At 37.0% G+C, this 20,154-nt stretch overlaps 2 long non-coding RNA genes across 2 annotated transcripts; one reads left to right on the plus strand and one right to left on the minus strand.

Moving 5' to 3' along the window:
* Nucleotides 1–1,356: 1,356 nt before the first annotated feature.
* Nucleotides 1,357–17,897, plus strand: LOC115920733. The gene is made up of 2 exons (XR_004062504.1): nucleotides 1,357–1,684; nucleotides 17,561–17,897. It is a non-coding gene; the product is annotated as an uncharacterized LOC115920733 (long non-coding RNA).
* LOC115920734 lies at nucleotides 2,047–20,056 on the minus strand. Its single transcript, XR_004062505.1, has 2 exons — nucleotides 19,070–20,056; nucleotides 2,047–2,263 (listed from the first exon to the last, which is right to left on the minus strand). It is a non-coding gene; the product is annotated as an uncharacterized LOC115920734 (long non-coding RNA).
* Between the last annotated feature and the right edge of the window lie 98 nt (nucleotides 20,057–20,154).

The raw sequence follows: 20,154 nt of genomic DNA on the forward strand, positions 1-20,154 counted from the left end.
TGAATTATTGAAGTTGTGATCAATCAAATACAAATTGGCAACTCTGTGACTTATTATACGAGCTCTCCTTCATTTGCTTTGTGCATAATATTCCATAAAATCATGTTTTCTTCGTTATTTAGGAATATATATTTGTTCCTTGCAGGAGGAGTATAGAAACATATTTGCAATTATTATATTTAGGGTGCATGTATGGTTGAAATTTTTCTTGAGGGAAAATGAAAATTTTAGATTTTTTTAGTACTGAGCAAATGGAAGTTGAGCTCGCATGATACGTCATAGAGTTGCCAATTTGTGTTTGATTGATCACAACTTCAAAATTCCTAACTTCCTTATTTTTAATCGGAATTTGCTCAAACTTTCACTGACTTGTTTCTCTCATTTTTCTACTCCTATTAAAACTAACTTAATTTCAGGGTGGACTTCCCCTTTAATTTAAAGCTTACTTAATGTAGATTCATATAATACTTAAAAACAGGAATAAAAATTTTGACCAACTGGACTCATTTCGTGGTGACAGGCCCCATATGATATCAATGTTCACAATCATGTTCACTGTACCATTACTCATTGACAACTTAGGAGTAGGCACAGACACAGAGTACACAATTTGTCTCTTTCTCATACTCTAGCTTGCACAACATTATGCACATTACAATGTATTTGTATCAGGATTTTTTTTCTCTCTCTTTTTTCCTTCATTTTTATTATTTTTTTAAATCAGGAAATGTCACCAGCATTATCTGGTTTCTAATCCTTAGGATCAGTTTCATTTTTTCAGTGCCTTTTTGCATTAGGTACTTGATTCTCAGCACTTAATATTTTTGACTCATCTATTTAAAGATGATATATGACTCTACATGGTGTTTGAATGGTATGGAGTAGGGTGGAGCTTATACATTACATTATACATGTAAGTACAAAGGTCTTCCTGTTAAGAAATTTAGCACACAGTAAATGAAAATAATATGCCTACTGGTAAGCTGTTTTTTTACAATGAGTGTCATGTGAGATGTACCTCTGTTAAGTCTGATTTTATTAGTTTGATTTCATACTTAAAAGATTTGTGCATACATTTGGGAATTAAAGGTATGGTATTGACAGTCATTAATGTATGGTTATTTTCATTATGTGGATGGGGAATATGAACATACATGTACATACATTGTGCATGTTGTTTAGATTTCAGGTAAAAAGAGGTTTACAACTTTACATTTTTAGAATGGATAAATAATTTATGACGATGATTGAGACTAGATTGATTAGATTAAAGTACAGTGTAAATATGTTACAGTGCCTCACTTGAATTTGTTCATTTATGTACATGATATCATGTACTTATCATTTCGTCGCTGTTTTCACGAAGTGACGGTAGTGAAAAAAAATTGCATTCACTTTGCGTTACGATTTTCCTCACTACTGTCACTTCGTGAAAACAAGGACGATTTGTCTTCCTGGTATATAATCGAGAACAAAACCTTGATAACAAGTACAATAATTGTTTTATGGTGAAGGAAAAAAAAAGGAAGAATATTCAGTGTAGTTCAAGTACAAATAAAGATCTCACATTAAAGGTAATACTGTTTGTGAAGAGAAAAATTAATGTTTCTTTTTAAATGTCTATTTCTCATCTACAGTCTCTGTAATGTCTTACCGGTAGTTATAATGGATAATGTGGTAGCAGGTTTAGACTGCTGCTTTATAATGATGTACATAATGAAGGCAAATTGCAATCAAGGCTTTAATACATGTAGCTGTGTTTTAACTAATAGTGAAAATCTAATCAACCTCAAGGATCATACAAGGAAATAAAACTCTTTCTCTGCTGTGCAATATTTAATCCATGTCAGTTGTGTCAAAAAGAGATGATAATTGTGTTAATTACCAGTACATGGAGATATGTACACTTAAATGTGTTATTATGTTTCAAAGAAATGTAATTTGTATTAATAAGGAACTTGACTTCTCAGGTTTTACCAAATCAAATTGAATATGATGAACTATGCTTACTAATGCTGTGGCCATATTGTTTGCTGTTTGAGTGTATTTCATGTTTCTCTTCATTATAGTAATGATGCTTCCCTTTAATTTTGTTTTTGTGTTGTTTTAATCTAAGGCCTAAAATCTACAAGCACTGTGTGACATAGAACCAGCAAAAAGAGAGAGGTACTCAAGATCCAGCTGCGTTAAGCTACAGATGTCCTTTTAACTGCACATAGCTCATTGTAGACCTTTTATTGAGACACTACATGTATATATACACCTGCACAGGCAGCACAGCACCTACAATCAGTACGAGAATACACCCGACGGTGGCCTGTACTTATAGCGAAGAAGAAGAAAAAAAAATTACACAGGAATGGTGATTGCTTTAGCTCTTGAAAGCTCTAAAAGTGCTGTGGTAAATTGAAGGAGCTCTTTTTAAAAAGAACCCCAGTAAAATACTTTAATTTCACTGTGAGAAAATTGCACTTACATACATGTATACAACACCAACTTTTAAAAGAACTCCTGCAATCAGGAAAATATTCTTGACACTGCAAATACATAGTATGCACTATTTTACAAGATTTTGACAGAAACAAAAATGTTTTACTCAATGATATTTTTCTATTTTTGCACTGTGCACTAATCCCATACATTGAGTACACAGAGTTAAAGTTGTTTATTTACCCTGCAGGTTCAAATGACAAAGTTAAAAAGCTGCAGTTTTCATAATGAAACAAATATTTTGCCAAATCTGTATTACTTTAATTTGCTGTGCACAAATTAAATTGACATAGCTTGGCTGCAGACGTACAGAAATTTGTAAATGAATTCAATTGATTTCAAATCATAATCTTAGTTTATTAGAGGAGAGAATTTATCCTTTTCTATCTCTCCTTAAGCTATGTATACCGTAGATGTATTACAATTCATGTGTACCTGTGTATGTACTCACCCTGGGTATTAAACTGTACATGTACTTTGTTTATCTCAGACTTCATTACTATTACTAAATGCATTCTATGTGATATCTGAATAAACAGTGCCATGATTCATTGTCAATTAATTGTTCTGCAGCTGTTTTGTAAAGAGTTTTTTTTTCTCATTAACGGTGTACTGTTTTCTATATAGCAAGTGAAACATAAACACAGAAAGAGAGAGAGAGAGAGAGCGCAAGTAGAAAGAACAATAGAAACTGGGGGTGAGATAGAATGGCTGGAGAGAGAGGGAGAGAGAGACAGAAAGAGAGAGAGAGAGAGAGAGAGAGAGGGGGGGGGGGGGGGGGAGGGGAGAATGAGTCTGTGAGAGAATGTTTATATTGAGTAGAAAAAAAATGATGGTTTATTACTTGCAATATGAGAACAGAATACAAGAGAATATCAGGTGAACCAGTGGGTCACATTCAGATAACCCCGTCAATTGTGTAAGGACAACACAAATCACATGAAGTCTAATCATTCTTTTTTTTCTTCTTCACATCGGTGTTCTGTCAACTTCCTTCCTCCTTTCCTGGTGGTAGAACTGTCACAATTGCTTTTGTCTGAGATACTGTCACGTGCGAGTATCTGTGACCCTGGTGGTGAACTTTGATGTCAGTATCCGTCCTACATATCAATTCAGAATGTACAAGTATTGACCTTTTAGACATAATGTGAGAGGTAAATCACATTAATCACAAAGACCCTATCCTAAGTTCTCTGAAACCTAATATTCAACAGGTTTAAGAATACACCAGTTTATTCAATTTTCTTTCAAAAAATCTACCTGTAGTTGTATTAACCTTTCATGTATGTTACCTCTATAAAATCATACTTGCATTACATACATGTAGTGTTGATATGTTTGTCATGCCTTGGGCAAGCACACGGGTCATCACTGGCAGCCTGTGAATCACATATACAGTTTATCACATGAAAGAGATTGTGATCTAAAACCACGTCATATGATGCGCTTCTATGCCAAGAGGTCCATGAGGTCATGGGAACAACTTGCATGATTTAGCAATATTATGTTAAGGTTATCTTGTGGATACAATCTTTTGTCTGTCTCCAAAAATTCCTATCATGTATCCCCCACATGATGCTGATGTTTAACTTAATTTGTAATCACAAATTTCTCTACAAAACATTATACATGTAGTATGGGAAAGTGGCGAACCATTTAACAAGAACTATACTTGGATTTGTGACACAAATATTCACAATTTATAAACTTATTTTGATAAAGATAAATACTTTTTATTCAACAGCACATTCCATGACAACACCAACAGATATATATGGATAGGTATAAATATACATATTTTCAGTAAAATTGATAAATTTACCCAGTTGCATCACATCAAGAATTCTTATTACATGTACCGGTACATCGCTTTTCTTTTTCTCAATAAACCTCTAGAGAGTAAAACATACGTGTATCATTGAATACTAAGGGAACATGCTCTTTGTTGCAAATGATTACAATAATTATAAATTATGATACAGGTGCTAACTTTAAGCAAAATTTCTTCCATAAATAGTTGTCACCTATAAAATGAAACATAAGGACAATCCAAATTTCCTATCCCACATCTTTAATCAAACACCAAATTTTGATGGACTATTTATTTTATTTTTGAATGATATAGGAATGAAATGTGTTTATATTTATCCTGCTGCTGGAATATTATTGTATAAGTTTTCAACCAAAACTGTAAGAAGGCTTCTCGTACAAATAAGATGATTATGAAATGAAACTTTAAAATTCTTCCACTTGCCTTTGCACTGATATGACTGTACACTACAATTTTCTTGTAGGCCTACTTGTAGAAATCAAAATATTGATATGCTGAAATTTGCTTGTAATATACAAGGCACATTGATGACGCTAATCATGGTATGATAATTCCCTTTTAGGTCAACTCACTTTATGTGTTTTTTTTTCTTCAAGCAAAACATAAAAGTAAGTGTTCATATGACTGTACTATTACAAAATGAGGAGAGTATTAACTTCAATGTCAATATTAAACCAGTATCTATCTATCTATCAAATGTGTTATCCCAAAATGTCCATTTCTAAAAAATGCATACACTTTTAAATTCAGATGATCTTGTAAATTATTAAAAGAAAGCTCCATCTTCAAAAGGTCTTTAAAAAATATAGTCTTAAATTTTGGATCTCTTTTTGATTTGTAAAAGGATGTTATTTCAGCTTTAAACAGATAAAGGAAGGTGTGATATTCACCCTGTATGAGAAATATTTTAAAGGAAACAAAGAAAATAAAAATATTTCATAATGTAACACACCTCTTAATCTAAAAGGTACATATGAGTATGAGCATATCAACAGCAATTTGTGATAGATAACAACAGTAATGACAAATACAAATAGTCACAGACATACAAAATAAGAGAAAGAGAAGTGTTGGGACTCACACAGAACAGAGGGTCAGAGAGAACAAATAAGACTGATGAGTTTTAAGATATAGACGATTGTAAACCATCTGAAGACATACAAAAGAAATTTTAAAAAAAGATGGACCTATAAAAAAGGACTTCCAATATTATTCAGACAAAGAGAATAATAGAGAAAGTAATGAGTGGGGAAATGATTTAGTGATTTAAAGACATACCTGTACTAAGGAATAGAGCATAATAAAATATTTATGCCATACAAACTATTCACAAAATTTAAAAACAAATTCTGAATGGAGTTGATTTGATTATATACAAATCCTTTCTTGATGATAGATTTCATAATGCATGTGAAAAGATTCATGAAGAGTTAACGACTGAAGATTTTGAAAGAATATTTCATTGTTACTGCCTGGAATGTACCAATGATAATGACCAATTAAGAAACAAAATTATCTTAAGACTCTACTTTCCTCTTATTAATAAAGTGTTATTAAAAAAAATAATAATACAGACTTCCATCCATGTGAGTGTCATAGATGATTATTGGCATATATACTCTGTGCAAGGGTCTGCAGATCTAAAATTCTAAGAATCTGTTACTTTCCAGTTTCCATTCATACCGTTTGGATTTCTTTAAAAGAACTATCGTTATTCAATCAATATAACTTCCAAAAAAGGTGGTTTGAAGCCCTGCAGAATGAGTAATTAAAAGATCAAAGCAATGAGAAAACATACTCGGGTATAATAACTGACAATAAATTCAAATTCCTTTCCATTTCTTACATGTAACTATATATCTATCGATAGAAAATTTAATAAAATTCACAAATCCATCCTGAATTCTTTCAATAATATTGCAGCTCTTTACAGTCAAGTTTTAAACACTAAGTTAGCTTAGTGATGTGTTAGTGCAGTCCACAGGACCTTATTCTTCAGGCATGTTCTATGATCCATCCAACATCAAGTTCACAGAGGTTAGGAACAAAACCAGCTGTCCCGAGGAGCTGGTGCTAGTCAGTCTTTTTATCACCACCGCCGGCTGTTGTAGCTTGAACTTCAGTTGGTTTGAAAGGGCAGCCATTTCTTGTCGTCGACGTGGATTCTTGAACATTTTCACCCTCCTGGTCCTGGAAGGAGAAATGCAAGATAAAATGAAATATAAAATCTGATTAAAGAACTGCAGGATAATATAGTAATAGATCTACACATTCATTTTACCACTTTATTAATCGAAAGCGGATCTCTGTAAATTACTTTCAAATACATTTTTATTACACTAGATCTAGGGTCTAGCAAGAGTATCATACTCATAGACATAGACTATCAACTTTGACTTTGACTTTGTATATTTAGGAGTGACGTTTAATTATAATGGTAACTTTAAAAAAGCAATTGCTAAACAGGTCACACAAGCTCGAAAGGCAATGTATAGTACATGTATGTTAGTAAAGGCAAAAAGGTTGCATTTATCTGTTGATACACAATGTCATTTATTTGATCACTTAGTTTTGCCAATTCTATTATATGGTGCTGAGGTCTGGGGCTGAGGTCTGGGGCTATGAGTGTATAGATCAACTTGAAGTTTTCCAAAGAAAATTTTTAAGAACGATATTGTTTGTAAATAAGTGCACACCTGACTGCATGGTTTATGGTGAAACTGGACGTGGTAAAATACTCGATAAAATTAAGTGTAGGATGATTGGATATTGGGTTAGATTAGTTAAAGGGAAGCAATCAAAGTATTCATTGATTCTTTTTAAGTTTCTGTTGCAGTTGCAAAGTGAAGGACAAAGTTTAGTTAATGGGTCGAGTTTCTTGCAGACGGTTTTGACTATGCAGGACTTGGGAACGTCTGGCGAGCTCAAGGAGAAGGATATAGTGCTGCCTGGATTATGAATACTATGAAAACTAGGCTTTCTGACATGTCTATTCAGGAATGGAGCGCAGCTACCTGGTCAAATCGTATTTGCACGAACTATAGGATGTTTAAGAATGAGTTGGTTTATGAAAAATACCTGCAGATATTATGTCAGAAGGAAGCAATAACTTTAAGTAAATTTAGATGCAGAACACATAGATTACCAGTTAATAAAGGTAGATTTGATGCAAATGTAGTAGATGATTTGCAATGCCCACTCTGTACACCAACAGGTATTGGTGATGAATTTCATTATATTTTTGTATGTCCATTCTTTCAAAATGAAAGAAAAATGTATATACCAAATAACTTGTGCGGTAGTAGCTTAAGACCAAGTGCGTTGCACATGGATAAGGTTTTTAATACAGCTCACGCTTGCCAGCTATAAAAGAAATTAGCCAAATTTGTTAGAATCATTATGTCATATTTTTCAAAAGATTCAAGGGTAGATGGTACTACTGTAAATGATAGCTCACAAATAAGCAATGTTGTTAGGCACACTCGTAGCGGTAGGAAGGTGAATTGCCCAGTTCGCCTTGATTTGTAAATATGTTTATTTGTTCATATTATCACATGTTTATCATTGTTCATATTATCACATGTTTATTATTGTTCATATTATCACATGTTTATTATTGTTTATATTATCACATGTTTGTCTTTGTTTATATTATCTTATTATGTTTATCAATTTTCATGTTATCACATGTTTATCATTGTTATACTATTGTTATATTGATATTATGTTGTAAATATGTTTGTACTCTCATACCCCGAGAGGGGGTCGATAGAGTCAATAAAATCTTACAATCTTACAATCAACTTGATTCATCTCCTTCAGTCAACTCATATAAGAATAGACTGGATAGTCACTGGTAAGCCTGAGTCATTACGGTTTTTGTGCTAAACGTTTAACCGTTAAAAGTATACGGGCAGTTTCGTTTAACCGTTATGAAATACATGTACATGAATTTGTAATAGTGCTGTAGCTGGAACACCTGTCGGTCTTAAGCCCGCTGGGCTGAGCATCACAAACCGGGTCAACCCAGTAAACAGAGACCGTAACAAACAACATAAAATGTCTTATTATTCCTCATCTGATATCATGATACGCCTAGCAAAGTAAGTTGATGTGAAGATGGTTTGATCTGTGATGTGTTTTTATATGCCTCCGCAATGTAATGTTTGCATGTATCAGGGATATGAGAGTTTAACCTTGTAAACGATCATCGGATCGGCCGCCGATACCGCTCCGATCAGGGGTGATCGGAATCGGATAATAATTTCCGATCACCGATCAATCAAAATGATCGGTAAAAAATCGGCAGAATTTTTTTTTTTTTTTTCTTTTTTTTTCTGCCGAAAATTTTCAAGTTTTTGGCTATCATATGCTCAAAAAAAATTAATGGCTGGGATTATTTTGTCATTTGGAGTTGTTGTAGACCATGTTTGTTGATATTTAGTGCCTTTTCATGACTTTAAAATTAATAATGTTGGTCTAAGAGCAGAGGCAAAACATACAGGCCGCCAGCTTGGATTATAATGTAGGTATTTTTTTTTTTTTGACCAAAATGTTCAAGTTTTTGGCTATCAAATGCTCAAAAAAAATTCATGGCTGGGATTATTTTGTCATTTAGAGTTGTTGTAGACCATGTTTGTTGATATTCAGTGCCTTTTCATGACTCTGAAATTAATAATATTGGTCTAAGAGCAGAGGCAAAACATGCGGGCCGCCATCTTGGATTATAATGTAGGTACATGTATGCATTACAATCCAATCTTCCGATCCGATCAGAGCCCCAACTTACAGGGACCTCCCTGCATGTATCATTGCTGTATGAATCTGTGTATCACCATGAACCTATGGTATCACCATGAAGTATTAGGTTCATGGTATCACCATGAACCTAATGGTATCACACACATCCAAGACACACCCTGCAATGAGCTGATCAATGTTAGTGACCAATCAGAAAGTATCTCTAGCTATGTGGGTGGAGTTTGATACCAGCATAAATTACACTCACTGCAGTGGGAGGTCAAGAGAACATATGTGTGCATGTGACAGCCATGCGCTCTCCATCTGTGTACAGTTTATTTGGGCGCAGTGGCAGGTCAAGAGGCCACATGTGTGCATGTGACAGCCATGCGCTCTCCATCTGTGTACAGTTTATTTGGGCACTGATGTTTGAGGTGGATTGTGTGTGTGTGTGTGTGTGACAGAGAGCATGCATGGGCCATGGAGAGAGTGAAGAAGTAAGACAAGTGAGATAGAACATGATAAAGGGTACAAATCGCGTTTATTTGGAGACTGACATCGGCGCAGGCGTCAGCCCGAGCGCCAATCATCACTGGTCCATGCGAAAGTTTTCATTTCTTTTATTTACCATGTATCGTTCGTAGAAAATCTACGAACCCCCTGTAAACCAAAATGGACCAAAATAGGCCAATGAGCGATGGGGAACCTGGAGATGATATTTGATTGGTTGAATCAAAGTGATCGATCACCAAATAAGGCTAGTCTTATGAATCATGCAATTCATACGCTCGTCACACATACGATACACAATATATGAATAATGATGAGTTGACCAGTGATGATAGGCGCTCGGGCTGACGCCCGCGCCGATGTCAGTCTCCATAACCAGTACACTTGTCATTTAGCCCGACGCCTATCGGATAGGCTAGATAAAGGGTGGCTGTGAATTGAAGAATGATCAAAAACTTTAAAGGTAATACAAAGTTTCGGTATAGGGTCATGAATTTGGTTTAAATGAACATATTGGAAGCATATGTGATACTACAATATTCAGTGATCGTTGTCGAGTCTAAAGTTATGAAATTTTGAATAATAAACTCTTTACTTTGTATAGCTCCCTCTCAAGGTCAAGATACTAATTAAGCTATAAAACAATGTTACTTGACTAAAATCGACGGATAAGCTATTCCCGTTTGGAAATTATGTATCACAACTACATATTCTGAGATTTTCATGGTCGTAGCTACAATCGTACGGCCGTAGGCGCGCTATTTGAAATTTATCAAAATTTACCGGGAGCACAGGTAAATTTTTGTATTCAATATTTCTCGAAAGCAGAAGTGTTTTAGGGGCTGAATTTTCTAGTGCTTATAAAATACATCGACACGGGCATCCAAATATATCAAAATTGTAAAGAATCACTATCCACCCAATTTTCAAAATTACCCAAAACTTTGTATTACCTTTAACTACTCACAATGTCCAAGACTTTGTTGATTTGTCGATTAATATTTCTAAAAATGCAATTATTATTGTTATCACTATTTTTGTATTTTATTTATATATATATACATGTATATATACATTATATTAAGGGGGGCCGAGTCGGCAAGGGATTAATATTAATATCGAGAGAGAGAGAGAGAGAGAGAGAGACTCGATCGGGCAGAAGGGAACTACCTGTCTGAAAGTGCAACTATTTAAGAAAAGGTACATGAGCGATGAACACAGAGAGAAGAGAGAAGGGGGCATGCAGGGACATGTCCCTGGGGCATGGTTGGTTTCAAATTCATTCATAGAGATTACTGCTGCCAGACAGCTGCCGCCCAGCGGCCAGGGTGTAATATTACACTGTGGTTTCTTTGATAATCTTTATTATCGGCTATTAGTAAACAAATGTACACAAATAACGGTTAAACGGAGCGAGAAATGCTAAACGGTTTTGATGAATGCGGTCGGATAACCATCGGTTAAATGGTTTGACTCAGGCCTAGTCACTGGTCAAAGAATGCTATCCTTCTGTATGAGCGGGTCTAGGTGTTATCTGTTGTTTCATATTATTTACACAACCTCCGCCCTCCACAAATCGCAGTTACCATGGAAGAATCCTGGATCGATGAACAGGCTTAGACCCCGAGGGGGGGGGGGGACACTCACATATATTGGGTATACGGGGATGTGCCGCTCGGAAGGGTGACTTTTTCAGGAAAGATCCTTAGACATGGGTCCCCTTTTCATTAAAAAAATCCTTAGACATGGGTCCCTTTTTTCATTTATTCCTTTCCCCTCTTTTCTCCCTCATTTTCTCCGGGATTTTGGGATTTTCTCCTACATTGCAAATGCCTAAATCTCTCCCATCTCTAAATAAATGAATCCTTCGGTTGATTGCATTTCCAGTGTACGAGGTGTACGCACTGACCTCTAAGTCAGTAGCTCGTAAACTCAACTAGATCCCGGGGTACCACATATATCACGACCCCATGGGCTCTATACCGGGTACTCATATGGCATAATGCGCGCTAGGTATGGTATCCGCCCGTATAGGGGTCATACCCCCGGAAACTTGTAGCGCTTTGCACGCTGAAAATGATATGATCATCAGCTATACCCTGCGTACCCTCTGTCCAGCAGCCGGGCAGCAGCGGGGCTCAAGCAGGGAGCTATATAGCCAATGCTTGAGAGCTCGTGTACGGGTACGTTAATTAAAACAGGAAAAGTCCTTCAATTAGAACAGATGCTAGAGGTGCTAGCACAGTATAATTATGTTGCATGGTGTTTTCATCTTTATGTGTGTAAACTACTTGTAAACTACATGTTGTATGGTACAGTTTACTAATAAAGAATTTTATCGAGAAACTGCAAAATTTTTGGCCATTGTATTAATACACACATACATGTAGGTGCATTACTATCCTGGCTGTGTATTAAAAGCTGTGCTATTGATTCTCAACATTTCAAACACCACTGTATAAAACTCAACCAATTTCACTAAAAATCTATACTTTAGTGACAATCGATAAGATCTAAATAGCAGTAAAATACATTTTTTCAACTTTCCGATGTTAGAAAGAATAATTTAAAAAATCAAATTGTGAGTCCACTGTCAAACTTGCCGATCAGCCGCATCGGCATGATTGTGTGCATCTCTGTGTTATGAGTGTATTGACTATTCATGTATTTAAATGCTGCCTATTATTAACGCGTAGTGCAGTGCTAAAGGTCAATATGCATTAGCGTTGACTCTCCATATGCTTTGCTGGAGTGTATTATTACAGCTTAAAAAATGTAATATTTGACGTTTGAAATCCTTAGACATGGGTCCATTTTTCACAAAAAATCCTTAGACATAGGTACCTATTTCAGCAAAAGGACCCTTGGATGTGGGTATGGGTTCGGAGGTCTCAGCGCACACCCCCGTCTAGCCTTAAGGGCTCTCTCGAAATGTTTTTTTAATGATATTATTCGAGAGAGCCTTAAACGGCTCCCATACCCCTGCACGGAGAGGCATGTAAACAAAACTCAAAAGTGGTCCAAAATCACACTTTCGCGCACCCGACCAATATTGGACAGTGGCTTTGATAAATTTTGTCGTAGTTTTGGTCTTAATTACCGCTTTAATTTCAAAATCGGATCTAAAAATAACAAAATAAGAGCAATTTTCTTACCAGACCGATACAGCTCAGCTACCTTTTCACGTGTACCGTGTGAATTCACGATGTCTACACAATGGTGATGACCTCTGACTGGCACTTCCGTAATTGTGGGTAAATTGTGCTGCTTCCGTATAATGCGCTGTATGAGTGTTATTCAGCGCATTATACGGAAGCAGCACATTTACGAAGTGCCAGTCAGAGGTCATCACCATTGTGTAGACATCGTGAATTGTGATTTTGGAGTCTCACTCTCAGTCTCACTCAGTCTCAACTTTTGAGTTTTGTTTACATGCCTCTCCGTGCAGGGGTATGGGAGCCGTTTTTACTTTAAGGCTCTCTCGAATAATATCATTAAAAAAACATTTCGAGAGAGCCCTTAAGGCTACCCCCGTCCGACTATAATCTGAGTACCCCCCCCCCCCCCCCCCGGGGCTTAGACCTACAACATCGTGTATTAAAGTAAGTAAAGTAAGTAAGTATACATGTATTGATTTAAATTAACAACACTCTCACTCAGTCTCACTCTCAGTCTCACTCAGTCTCAACTTTATTTTCAGTTTCACCAGTCAATCATAAATGAAGAAATGGTATTCAAACTTAATTAAGCCAAGGAAAAAGGTCTCGTTAACAATTGTTCACACATTAACGAAAAACTTGGACCTGTAAATAATGTAAACTGAACTTGAAACTGCAAAAAGATGTGTTTACTAACCTTTTCACTTTGACTCTGTGTGACTTCACCTTTTGGAGGCGTCACTCCGTAAATTCTCATGTTAAAATTGAACCATGACTTGACCCTTTCTGGCAAAAGTGGGTATACAAAGGGTTGGATAAACCTGTGAAATATCCACAAAACAAGTGGAACAACAAGACAGGGAACGCACACCATGTTTGTCGATAAACTGCCTACAAGTTGGAAGATAATAACAAATGAATCCTCTGATTTTGCTGCTTGTGATGTAAATACAGTATCGTAATTTTATATCAGGCTTTTAAAAAGATTGTAGCTTAATTTTATTTTAAATATATTTTAAAGATTTTAAAATGATTTATTACTCTATATTTAACATATTTTAAATAATAGTGTTTATTTAAATATAATGTTGTGTATAAATCAAAAAAATAATTGAATAAAACTTGTATAAAAATTAGAGAGTATTTTTATTTTCGAGGTCAGCCAATTTTTACCAACTGAAAATATAGTATAATACTGGGAGCAGTAAGTAGCCAATTTGATAAATTATCACTAAAACAGCGAACGGTCTTGAAATCCAATGTGGCATGAAAACATCGAGAGATGCGGAGCGATCTGTGACATGTATTAAACATAACGATGTGTTAAGCATACCATCAAATAACAACTGTATTAGGCATAATTTACCAATTATTTAATTGTAATGGTGAAACAAATTTTCAAATCGAAAGTGTCCGAAATTCGAGTTGCATATAATTTGTTTAAATTATATATTATAGGGGGCATGGCCTAGCCGGAGCAACTGCTGGTCGCCAAGGCCTTCGACATTCCTCAACTCTTTAGAGTATAACTAGTACTTTTGATTTATTTATCAGATTAGAAACAGATACAAATATGGGCTAATTACCTCCGGGTAACTATAATAGCTAGCCTTGATTGCATGCATACAGTCCTATACATTACAATAAGTTGAGGGACATCTCCATAGAGGCCAAGCGTATTCAAAACGCACCACAAAAGGGCGCACAATCAGGTATGGGCTTTTACACACACTGTCCATTTTACGAGCTCATATCTCCCCGAATATATCTTGATGTACAAAAGAACCCAATTTTAATGAAAATTCAGGTATAAGACTTGCTGTAGATGCCAAATTTGTCTACTTTTGTGAAAATTTTACATAGGTACCTTTCGAGTTGAAAAATAGCTTACAGGGCACTTTCTAGGGCAATTAGCCTGCCACAACACGCGTTTTCACATTGACGCGAGGTGGAATATTTCCAACCGGATTTCCAACTTTGGCGGGGCGTTTCACTGTCGACACGTTGTTCATTCATAAAAAAACCTACATAGGTAGTTGCAACAGATCCTTATGCATATTTATGAGAAATTTCGTGGCAATTTGCAAAAATTCGCCATAGGTACCTTGTCAATATTCATAAACCTTGTCAATCCGACTAGCTAGCAAGGCCATTTTGCCCATGCCATAGGTGTACACACAATAGCATGCGCGTGCAACAATTGTAATACGCGATGCTGATTGGATAACTATCGTTAGAGTATGATGTCGCATAAGGTTAGCGCGTGATCACTTCATAAATATTCATTCCTTATGACCTCCCAACGGCTCAACGACTGACGCGCGCGTATGCAATGTGCACACTACGCGCTAATTGGTTTAATCTGTTTTACATTGCGCGTATGCGAATAAGGTCAACTCGTGATAGTTATATGAATATTCATTAATCAGTACCACCAATGGGCTCTGATTGGCTGTATGTAAATGAAAACAAATACGTCATACCTCATTAGGTTTTGTCCCCTGACGCGTATTAACTTGTTGTAATGATTGAGAGAGAAAAATAGAGACGGCAATTAAGGAAGGGAGGGAGAGAGATATAGAGAGAGAGGGAGAGAGAGAGAGAGAGGGAGGGAGGGAGGGAGAAGGGGCGGACCTAGTGGGTGGAGTTTGGGCGCCCCCCAAATAAATAGTATTGAAAACATTTCTGTTTTTGTTTTGTTGGCACTGCTTCCTACCCCCTCCCCAAAAAATATTGGTCAGCCTTTTTTTAAATTTCGGGGGGCAAAATGAAATTTTCCTTTTGTGCTCACTACCCCCCCCCCCCTAGTGGCGGATCCAGGAGGGGGGGAGGTCCCTCCGCTGAGGAAAAAACGATTACAAACACGTTCATTGGAGATGGGCCGTCTCCCCCGGCTCTCAGGGGGGGGGGGGGGTGGGATTTTTCCAAATTTTTGAGGGCCCCCAAAAAACAAAATTAGTGCTCACTACCCCCCCCCCCCCCACTGAATGAATTATCGGCCAGCTATTTCGTTGCTAAATATTTTCTCACGAATTGGGCCCCCTTCCCTGCCGCCGGCTGGATCCGCCCCTACCCCCTGCGCCCCTGCCCCCCCCCCCCCCCCCCACTGAGCGGGATTTTTAAGTTTCGGGCCCCCCTTTTGGAAAATCCTGGATCCGCCACTGGGTCAACCCCCCCCCCCCCCCCTTAGCAAAAAGCTAGGTCCGTCCCTGGAGAGAGAGAAAGAGAGAGAGAGAGAGAGAGAGAGAGAGCAAGACTCCAACCAAAGTGGTAGCTGCATGGCACTGATCTAAATCCATCAGTGGGTGGTGGCAATCAAACCTTTTTTTTTCATTATTAATTCATGCAAACAAAACAATCGTGAAATTAGCTCGCCATGGATCAGAAAAGTTCACTTTCATGACAAGTAGGCAAACCGATTTGCCCCCCCCCCCCCCCCAAACAGCCACCAATCTGATCTAAGATCGCTAAATTACTACTAAATCAGCAACACTTACAAATAGCCCTAAAATCCCTGAATTGGGAAATTGGCTGATATCTTCATCTTTCATAGGCCCACGTAAACAATGCGATCCTTACACTTATCAAATTGGCAATTTTTACACATTGGATGGGCTACCTTCATCTCCGATTAGGTGTGTGAAGAAAAGCTTCACCCTATTTGATTTTATGTATTTAATATTATACGATCTTTTCTTTCCATATGAATGGTCTCAAGAATCTGAACCATTGGTAAGACGAGTTTTATATTCATGATTTTGATTTTTGAAATTGACATTGTCATTGTAACGTTACTTAGACCTCTAAGTTAAACCTAGTCTAGATTTTTTTTTAGGTCTAGAGTAAAGTACCCGGTTTTCGGCCACTTAAGACAAAATCCTATTTATTGGACTCTTTACTTCCTATTTATTATCATTTCTTGTTCAAATCATGAAGCAAATATTATTATTATTTAAACAAAAAAAGAATCCCCAAAAAAAATCACGAATTGCCATGACAATATTCATTTCAATTTTCACTGTTTTGGAGCCGGTTATCGGCCGAGCGTTTCAGTTTACGGCCGCATGTACAAAGTCAATCGGAAGCGCTCGCGCGCGCCGTGCGTTTCTGCGCTGATGTATAGCACACGCGGGCGGAGCAGGTATCCCACGCCGGAGCTCCCGGGTGCTCGCCTGACCGAATACAGGCACAGCGGTGATCGGAAGTTGGAATCTGAATTAGACGGACATATCGTGTGTGCGTCGCGGTGTGCGGCTGCATTGATTTAATACATGCGATGAGATACTTTTGAGCTTGCGACCAGCACAAAATCGGGCTCTATATCTGAAAAATACTTGAAATAAAGCTCATTTTATGGTACCCATATTTCTTACATACACGCGTAAGAAACTCGATTTTTCAGATTTGGGTAGCGGGACCGCCGATTACATCGCTAAAATGTGATATTTTAGGATATATTTTTCATTGCAAATGTGGTTCTTCAGTGACACTGGCATGGTATGGTATGTGTGGGATATGTGTTATGCTATTATGCGATGTATTTTAAAGTGATTTTACCATGTATCCAACCAATTGGCCGAAAACCGGAGCTGACCGATTACCGGGTACTTTACTCTAGATCTAGATCTATAGACCTATGAATGATGAATGATGATGATTTTGATTGACGTTGTCAATTGTACTTTGTATTGTAAATATTGTCTTTGACATGATCAGTGATGATTGCCTTACACTTCTGGCATTTATGCACTTGTTTTCTCTTCTTGGAGTCTTGCCATTTTGGAGATGGTGTGCTCCTCCATCTGCTGGTACTGATATAATGTGGTAGCAGGTTTAGACTGCTGCTTTATAATGATGTACATAATGGATGAAGGCAAATTGCAATCAAGGCTTTAATACATGTAGCTGTGTTTCAACTAATAGTGAAAATCTAATCAACCTCGAGGATCATATAAGGAAATAAAACTCTTTCTCTGCTGTGCAATATCTAATCCATGTCAGTTGTGTCAAAAAGAGATGATAATTGTGTTAATTACCAGTACATGGAGATATGTACAATTAAATGTGTTATTATGTTTCAAAGAAATGTAATTTGTATTAATAAGGAACTTGACTTCTCAGGTTTTACCAAATCAAATTGAATATGATGAACTAGGGTTACTAATGCAGTGTTTGAGTGTTTTGAGTGTTTTTCATGTTTCTCTTCATTAAAGTAATGATGCTTCCCTTTAATTTTGTTTTTGTGTTGTTTTAATCTAAGGCCTAAAATCTACAATCACTGTGTGACATAGAACCAGCAAAAAGAGAGAGGTACTCAAGATCTAGACCGAAAGCTTCAGTCTCTATAATCGTCGGTTGTTCCACTGAGACTACGTCTGGCTCCACTAGACCTCCGGTTATAGAGACTGAACGACTGCCTATGCCAGCCTGTGTTGAACTTATTCCGCTAGATTTTAGCCGCTAGGCCCCTCCCACAAACTTGCCACGGCCGTATTGTTATGCCCCCAAAATCCCCCAAAATGTAATTTTACCTCGTTCATTTCCAATTTTAAATTAGGCCTAGGCTATAATACATCGGTACCACTTACTAACTTGATTGATATAATCCGTTTAATCAATTAATGGTCCCTTTTAAGGAAATTATCGGTCAAAATCGACATCCATGTTGAAAATCTTGCAAGCCGTGTTAAACTCTCGCTGCCGTCAATCTCATCCCTTCTAGTCTACGCCGAAGGCAAAATGATTATGAAGGAAAAACTGTGCGCCATCTACACGTTCGTAATGGCGTTATCACAGTTTTTCCTTCATAATCATTTTGCCTTCGGCGTAGACTAGAAGGGATGAGATTGACGGCAGCGAGAGTTTAACACGGCTTGCAAGATTTTCAACATGGATGTCGATTTTGACCGATAATTTCCTTAAAAGGGACCATTAAACGGATTATATCAATCAAGTTAGTAAGTGGAACCGATGTATTATAGTCTAGGCCTAATTTAAAATTGGAAATGAACGAGGTAAAATGACATTTTGGGGGATTTTGGGGGCATAACAATACGGCCGTGGCAAGTTTGTGGGAGGGGCCTAGCGGCTAAAATCTAGCGGAATAAGTTCAACACAGGCTGGCATAGGCAGTCGTTCAGTCTCTATAACCGGAGGTCTAGTGGAGCCAGACGTAGTCTCAGTGGAACAACCGACGATTATAGAGACTGAAGCTTTCGGTCTACTCAAGATCCAGCTCCGTTAAGCTACAGATGTCTTTTTAACTGCACATAGCTCATTGTGCAGGTGTATATACACATGTAGTGTCTCAATAAAAGAGACACTACATGTGTATATACACCTGCACAGCACCTACAATCAGTACGAGAATACACCCGACGGTGGCCTGTACTTATAGCGAAGAAGAAGAAAGAAAAAAATTACACAGGAATGGTGATTGATTTAGCTCTCGGAAGCTCTAAATTTGCTCTGGTAAATTGAAGAGGAGCTCTTAAAAAAAAACCCAGTAAAATACTTACATTTCACAGTGGGAAAATTGCACTTATACACCACCATATCCTAAACAAACTTGCAATCAGGAAAGTATTTTTGACACTGCAAATAGTATGCAATGTTTTACAAGATTTTAACAAAAATGACAATGTTTTTATACTCAAAAATAGTTTGTAATTTTGTGCTGTGCACTAGTCATTCACATTGAGTACACAGAGTTAAAGTTGTTTATTTACCCTGCAGGTTCAAATTACAAAGTTAAAAAGCTGCAGTTTTCATAATGAAAAAAATATTTTGCTAAATCTGTATTACTTCAATTTGCTGTGCACAAATTAAATTGACATAGCTTGGCTGCAGACGTACAGAACTTTGTAAATGAATTCAATCGATTTCAAATCATAATCTTAGTTTATTAGAGGAGAGAATTTATCCTTTTCTATCTCTCCTTTAGCTTACATGTATACCATAGATGTATTACAATTCATGTGTACCTGTGTGTGTACTCACCCTGGGTATTAAACTGTACATGTACTTTGTTTATCTCAGACTTCATTACTATTACTAAATGCATTCTATGTGATATCTGAATAAACAGTGCCATGATTCATTGTCAATTAATTGTTCCGCAGCTATTTTGTAAAGAGTTTTTTCTCATTAACGGTGTACTGTTTTCTATATAGCAAGTGAAACATAAACACAGAATGAAAGAGAGAGAGAGAGAGAGAGAGAGAGCGAGCAAGTACATGTAGGATGAACAAAATAAACTGGTGGTGGGATAGAATGGTTGGAGAAAGAGAGAGTGTGAGAGGGAGAGAGTGTGAGAGGGAGAGAGAGAGAGAGAGAGAGACAGACAGACACAGAGAGACTGATTTTTTTTTTTTGGGGGGGGGGAGAGCAAAGAAGAAGAACAATAGAAACTGGGGTGAGATAGAA

The sequence above is a fragment of the Strongylocentrotus purpuratus genome, unplaced genomic scaffold (genome assembly GCF_000002235.5).
Source record: "Strongylocentrotus purpuratus isolate Spur 01 unplaced genomic scaffold, Spur_5.0 spur5_scaffold_9, whole genome shotgun sequence".
NCBI classification, from domain to species: domain Eukaryota; kingdom Metazoa; phylum Echinodermata; class Echinoidea; order Camarodonta; family Strongylocentrotidae; genus Strongylocentrotus; species Strongylocentrotus purpuratus.